This window comes from Agrilus planipennis, unplaced genomic scaffold, assembly GCF_000699045.2.
Source record: "Agrilus planipennis isolate EAB-ADULT unplaced genomic scaffold, Apla_2.0 scaffold53, whole genome shotgun sequence".
Classification (NCBI taxonomy): Eukaryota; Metazoa; Arthropoda; class Insecta; order Coleoptera; family Buprestidae; genus Agrilus; species Agrilus planipennis.
In genome coordinates, this window is record NW_020438880.1 from 1,202,902 (window position 1) to 1,210,370 (window position 7,469).

Here is a 7,469-nt window from a genome sequence, read left to right on the forward strand (position 1 = left end):
CTAGCAAGGAGATCGGGCTGAAACTATAGCTACAAGCTATCCAAGGATGGTACTATAGAATGTCACCTCAAGGTAGGCCTAGTGGCGTCATCTCTTGGTTAGGCCGGAAACTTATCAATCCACCCTCGTATTACAGTAAGTGTATTACACTAAATATTTATTTAACAACAATTAATATTTATTTAAGAGTGAGTATTATTACATATTAATTCTAATTCCTTGTAGTTACTGATACTTTATGGTTTCTTAAGCATTTGGAAAAATTAACGAAAGCGAAAAAAATTTGACCACATTGAACTACATAAAAATGTATTACAGTAATACTCCTTAGGTGGACTAAAAATAAAATTTGTTGGAAAATATAAATCCTGGAACTTCTCGTACTCTCTCTTTTTTCACCAATCATTACTTATTCGTTATAAAGGTATAGAGATGGCCAAAGAAGTTTCACTTCTTTCACGTGTACTGAGTTGCACCTGTTTTAATTTTCTTGTTTTATAGTGCCTTATTACCTCCTGCAAGCTTGACAGTTAATTCAGAAAAACTAATAACACAACATTTTTGTAGTTCCAGGTTTTTAATTTGATTCATTTAGTTAGTGCGGGTTGACAAGAACAGATTTTACTGCATTACCCGAAAACCCAGCAAGCTGAAGTGAGTGTACGTGCAGTGTAAAGTTGAGAAAGTAGTTGAGGAAAACAATTAAAACGTGAAGTTTCGAGAAACTATTTGCGCGGACAAAGCGAATTTCCTTTTACGAAAGTACTTTAGAACTAAACGGTAAAAGTTTACTATAATCCAAGTGAAATGTTCTTTCAAACGAATCAAATTAATTTTGTGCTTCCCTAAAGGAGTCTTCTAGTTGCACAATCAAGTACGAAATTGCAACGTTCGTTCTTCCGTTAGAACAGAAGAAAGAAAACAAACCTCAACGAAAGGAAGTAACCGTGAAGATTTACGACCAATAATGAATGCAGTATCTATATAAAGTTATAAAACAATATGATACAAGCTTGAAAATAAAAATACGAATTTCTATTTTCTATTTTTAAAAAGGTTATAAACTTGTCATATTATTCACGTTAAGCCTTATCTAATCGTGTAACGGATGTCCCCCCTCTACTCGGCCACGTAGTCGAGTTCGTAGTGGGGATCGCTTGAGCCGCGAGCGCGCTTTAATGCAACGTTCGTTACAGGCAACTCCGGCATGTATAGTGTAAAATTTAAATTCATAGTGTACAAATAATACCATTAAACCAATTCCTTAATCCCTATCCCGATATGTTTGTGTGTTTGTAGAAGTTTCACTTCAATAGTATAATTACACGTTGTATTTTTTTTTTATTCATTGTCGTTTGTTTCAAATGAGCAAACATCAGTTACCTCTTCAGTGAAATTAAACAACATATAATGGAAACAAGGTATATTTTCAACACCATATTCGCACATTCACTCTACTTTAGTGTGGCGGAGCGCCCATATATTAGGTTTAATAAACTTCTCTTTTTTTCTACTCTAACTAGTAAGGTACCATTAGTTGTATATTGACGTTTGTTTGCTCATTTCTTTTATTTTAATTGTATGCTTGTAATACAAATGATCAGATTGATTTTATATGAAATGTGCAATAATTTTCTTTGCATTTATTTTAAATTTACTGTCACACTATTAAATCATTTAAATGTTCATATTAATGGAGTTACTTTACAACCATACAAAATACACATAAACTTCAATCTCATATAACTTCTGTAATTTCCTTGCATCATTTTGAGTTTTTTGTTATACCACGTTTGCCATTTTAACTACGATTCGCGCATGGACATCTTTAAAAAATTACTTCTGCGCGGCAAAAACGCAAGGATAGAACTGACTTTTAAAAAATTCGTATGCGCCAGTCATACAAAAAAGGAAAAGGAACATATCCGCATGAAATTGACACAACGCGCATGCAGCTAGCTGCTTCTATTCCAGCGCCGTCAAGTCTAAAAGGCGTACAAATAAAATGCAAAATAACCGTTCAAGTGCAAAATTTCTAGTTATGTATACGGTTTGTCCATCACGGAAATCGAGTTGCGAAAATTTTTTCCGCTTTCTGCGAGTGTTTCAAGTTTCCTCAGAAATTAGTGCCTAAGACGTATAATTACAATATTACATTTGAAAAATTAATATTTTTTTGTGATTCACAATTTTCGGATTTTTCCTTTTACTTGTGTTGTAAGACATTGCTTCTTGCCAAATTTCATGACTCTAGGTCAACTAAAACTAGTACCCTATAGGTTATGACTCCCTTGGGGTGTCAAAATATGAGGCATAAATGATCCTATATTTAGATTACGTTTACTTGTAAGTTACATTTTTTCACAGTTTCAAGCATTTAGTAAAACAAGACGAGGGTTACTAAATTAGTAACAGCAAGTCCAATGAAGACGTGCCATAGATGGAAATTTTCACAGCCTTCCAGACTCATTTCCGGGACGGAATACTGATGTTGGCGAAACGCTGTACTAAATGTGTTGAAGTCAAGGGAGATTATATAAAAAAATAAAATCATTTTTTAACTGAAAATCGCATTCCTTCATTGTCAGGCCGAGAATTTTTCACCTTGCCCTCGCATACCTTTCTGTTTTATTGCTATAAAACGAAATGTGTGCTGGGACACATAGTAAAGGAGAAACCTCAACGGACAAGTGGAAAAACGAAAGGCAACAGACAAGTGGATAAACGAATCGCAACAAAATTTTTACTTCAAGTTTTACGGGCAGAATGTTAATGTACTTGTCCAATTTGAAAACCTGCCCGCAAAACTTCAAGTAAAAATTTTGTCCGGTTTTCAAACTGGACAAGTACATTAACAAACTGCCCGTAAAACTGAAAGTAAAAAAATTGCGATTTGTTTTTCCACTTTTTTCACTTGTCCATTGAAGTTTCACTTCTACTATGTGTCCCTCCCAGCAAACATTGCGTTTTCACAGAATTACTGCAAATTATGATTTGGTTTTTACACATACCGCAAATAGAGGCAATGATGTCCAGCCACGTGGAGAGCAGAGGTAAGAAAACAACAGCTGAGCACTGGACACGCCGCCGGGACTCTAGCGGACTCCTCGCTCTCCACGCGACTGCGCATTATATCCACCTAATACAACCTTTCTCTTCCTCCGCCGCTGCCGTCTCTCATCACGCGATATACCATCTACCCCTTCCGCGCGGGCGTAACGCTTTTTCTTAATAGAAAAAATCATAATACCCTATCTATATAGAAATTTCACTTCAAAAATTAAAAAAAAAAATAATTTCAAGGAGACGCTGAGTAATATTTTTTCTCGAAAGGGAGCGGTAGGTCAAATAAGTTTGGGAACTATTACTATAGACTAACATGAACTGCACAAAATTGAACGACTAGAGACTAAATAAAAGTGCTAAATTCTCGTCAACATATGTCACGAGTCCAAGTTGAAATAAGCATCTCACATCGGTCGGAAAGCTTCTTCTTTTATCGTCCATCATTATCCTTAGCCAGAGAACCGCATCGTCGGCCAGATGAAAGCTTTCAATTACTTGCCTTAGTCGTAGCCGCGTTGGTTTTAAAGTAACTCGAATGATGGGAAGATGGTTGTGAAATGAAACGCTATTTGCACAACACTTACAAAACTGTTTCACGAGCTCGTCGAAGGAAATGACTTCGAAATTCACGATAATGCATCGGCAAATACGTTATCTGCTGGCGCATTTCATGTGCTTCAAAGTTAGTTCCGACACGACGACATCCACGTCCCGTTGCAACTTATTTATTGGTGCCAAGACAGATAGATAGATAATTAATTTATGCGTGTAAGTTGCATGTACTAACGTAGTTTAACAACTAATTTTCACGCTTCGTGCCGCCAATAAACGTCACCTTCCATGCACTTTAACCGAATTGAGCTTGTACGTATTCAAATTGAGTGTTTATAAGCTAGATTGTAACAGTACTTCTACAGTACGGATAAGGAAAACTAATAGAAACTTTAATATAAGAACAAATAAGCACAAAAGAGGTTATAACTTACAACTGTAGTTAATCCTAGATAATATTATAAAAGCTAATGTGAGTTTGCTTGTTTGTTTGTTTATTACTATTTCACGTCTTAAACACTCACTCGATCGGCATGAAATTTTGTACACACATTGTGAGGGGTACAGAAAAGGATACAGAATGCGTTTTATCCAGAATAAAAATACTGTTCCCGAGGGATATAAAAAAATTAGTTTTTTTAAAGGTGTATGTTTGGAGCACGGCATTGCACGGGTGCGAAACATGGACAGTGGGTGCGGCGGAAAAAAAAGGTTAGAAGCATTCGAAATGTGGTGTTATAGGCGGATGATGAGGATATCATGGGTAGAAAAGGTTAGAAATGAAGAGGTATTGAAAAGAATAGGAGAACAGAGGACTCTATGGAAGTCAATAAAAAATAGGCGAGATAGATTGGTAGGACACCTTCTTAGGAATGAAGGTCTAGTCAGAGACATATTAGAGGCAGAAACAGGAGTTAGGAGGGGAAGAGGTAGACCTAGATTAGATTACTGTTCGCAAATAGTTAAGGATGTGCGTTATTCTAGTTTTAGGGATATGCGAAGTTTAGCTCAGGGTAGGAAAGAGTGGAGGTGAGTGTACAAGTCTTGGGACTGACGACCTTATGATGACGATAATAACACACCTAAAGAAAATTGATATGATGTTATTGAACACTCCCACATCGTTACAGATTTACGGGTATCATGACCAACCGGAAAATTAAATTTTACGTTAGTAAAAAGTTCCATGGTTTTCGAGTTAGTTGGATTTTTAAAACTTTTGAGAAATAGAAAATTCATGTAGAATAATACTACAAACCTAGATATGTTGTAATTATGTAAAATAACATAATTCGCTGTTGATATTTTAAAAGATCGTGGTAATTTGTATATAGTAACAGCTGGGCAAGTGTTAAAAAACTTGTAATTGTCATTAAAACAATCTACCTCACAATGTTATGCTTTACCGAAATGGAGTGAAATTGTATTATTCAATCAGGATTTTAGCATCCATTTTTAAAAACACTATGATCAGATAATCTATTTAATTAATCCGATTAAGGTTGAAAATGAGCCTTTATTGTTAAAACTGTCCAAATACAAACATAAATTAATATTTAGAAAAAGCATTTGAAAGAAGAAAATAAAGATAGGTATTTTACTTTTGTATTTAAAATAGGATTAGTTCAAATAATTTTCATCTCTGGCAGTTATACATACTTAAACAGAAACAGCAGTTATCAACGATTTCCGTGATAATAAATANTATATTCCAAACCACTTGATTTCGGAAGAGAAAAACACTTTAAAAAGTCGTTACTGGTAAATATATTCTTATTTTATGTAGCCACTATAAAAAGTTACAAACATAAATTAATATTTAGAAAAAGCATTTGAAAGAAGAAAATAAAGATAGGTATTTTACTTTTGTATTTAAAATAGGATTAGTTCAAATAATTTTCATCTCTGGCAGTTATACATACTTAAACAGAAACAGCAGTTATCAACGATTTCCGTGATAATAAATAATGAATTAAACCAACTTTGTTCATACTGTTAACCTCAAGGGTTCTTATTAATGAATACCTTACAACAAACTGTACTTTGATATATATATAAGCACGCATATATGTACATATAATAGGTAGGAGCCGTAAATACGTAACTATAATATGTACATTTCTTTCCTTCGTCATTCATCTTCATTTAATCCGAAATGTAATCTTCATTTCTGTCAAGCTAGAACACTCCCTTCTCAGCCATGAAGTCGACCTTAAGGGATATTAAAGCTGAAAATAACTACGTATGTTCCGTATTCGCCTCAAACATCATCTCGCGGCGAGAATGCTTGCAACATGTAACGCGTTCACATCACGAATTGTATTTAACAAGTTAACCTTCCTGGTCTTTGGCAATCATTTCGTTGTCCGTTGGTAATCCATTTAATAATACTCTGATTCACAATTGAATTGAAATTACAAAATTTTAACACGCAAAACTCAAAATCCTTCATTAAAATATTTAATGCATACCAATAAATGAGTTGTATTAGTTTGAATTTGTTAATTTAAATGAGAGTGGGATAAATGGCAATTAATAAAGACTTCAAAAAGCACTTTAATAAAGTGGCAAAAAGAAAATTAATTTCATTGTAAAAAAAAAATGCAGGGGCTTGATATTGATTGTTTTAAATATATTAGTAGTATCTATTTGTAAAAGTAGTAGTTAAAAGTAATTTTCGTTTTCTCACTATATTTTTTTTTAAGAATTATTGAAAATGATTGAAATATATTGAGTTAATAGACTATCTATAGCTGTTGAATAAAATGTGAGTAATTCATAATTATTTTCTGCTTTTTAGTTTTTTTTAAACTAAAATTTATTTTTTCATTTTTAGTCTTAAGCTTAATAAATAGTGATAGTGATCAGGATACGTAATATTTAGTATATCTTACGCTAGCGACATATTTTTAGCCACCCTTTTGCCACTCATCCCTCGGCACATTTCTCATTAATATATTAAATTCGGTGGATTTTATATGGACACAATTATCATATTTGGATTCTGCTAGTCGAACCCCGTATAATTTTGATGGAAAGTAATTTCAATCAAAATTATAAATGACAGACATCTTGTAAAATAGCAGAAACCATACTTTTTTTCGAAAATCGCAATCGCTATATACTGCCGAGGCCAGATATCGATTTTCATTCCAATCGAAGAACATACACATTTAAGAGGGAGAGGGGTTATGTTTTGGGGGGTCATTATGGAGTTTCTCTCCTACGCGGAGTTCGGCCTTCGGTCTCACTCGCAGCACGGCCTCAGCTTCGCCTTAGCCCAACCCCACGAAGACGCTCTCGGAAGGAGGAGTCACAGGATGGGGGGTCAGTTAAATTTTTGTATTGTCATCGGTTAGTAGAGTTTTTTTTAAACTATAATTTATTTAAATTCAGTTGTGCACGACAATAATTGCGCACTTATCGGTGTTTTGAAAAATACGCAAAATAGTAAAAAAGAAAACGAACACACCTCAAATGCTGGATTTGAACATGTGCATTATTTAAAGCTCAGATTTCTGTAACAAGAATGCATGCGTACAATTAATTTTTTTTAATGCATATGTGCGAATCCGATACATGCATAGTAAAAAAGGCAAACGAAGAGAATTACTGAAGAAAATGAAAACAATCAATTAGAAATGTCAATAGTTTCTATAAATGTAAGGGTTGTTCGGAAAGTCATTTCGTTTTTTTTTTTGTGGAAATGAAAGACAGTTTTCGTATAATAAACAAATACTTTATTAAATTATATATTGACCGTTCTGGTCCAACACCTTTTGCCATCTTTCTGGTAGTAGCATAATTCCACGCTCATAAAATTTTTGGTCTTTGCTGGCAAAAAACTGATC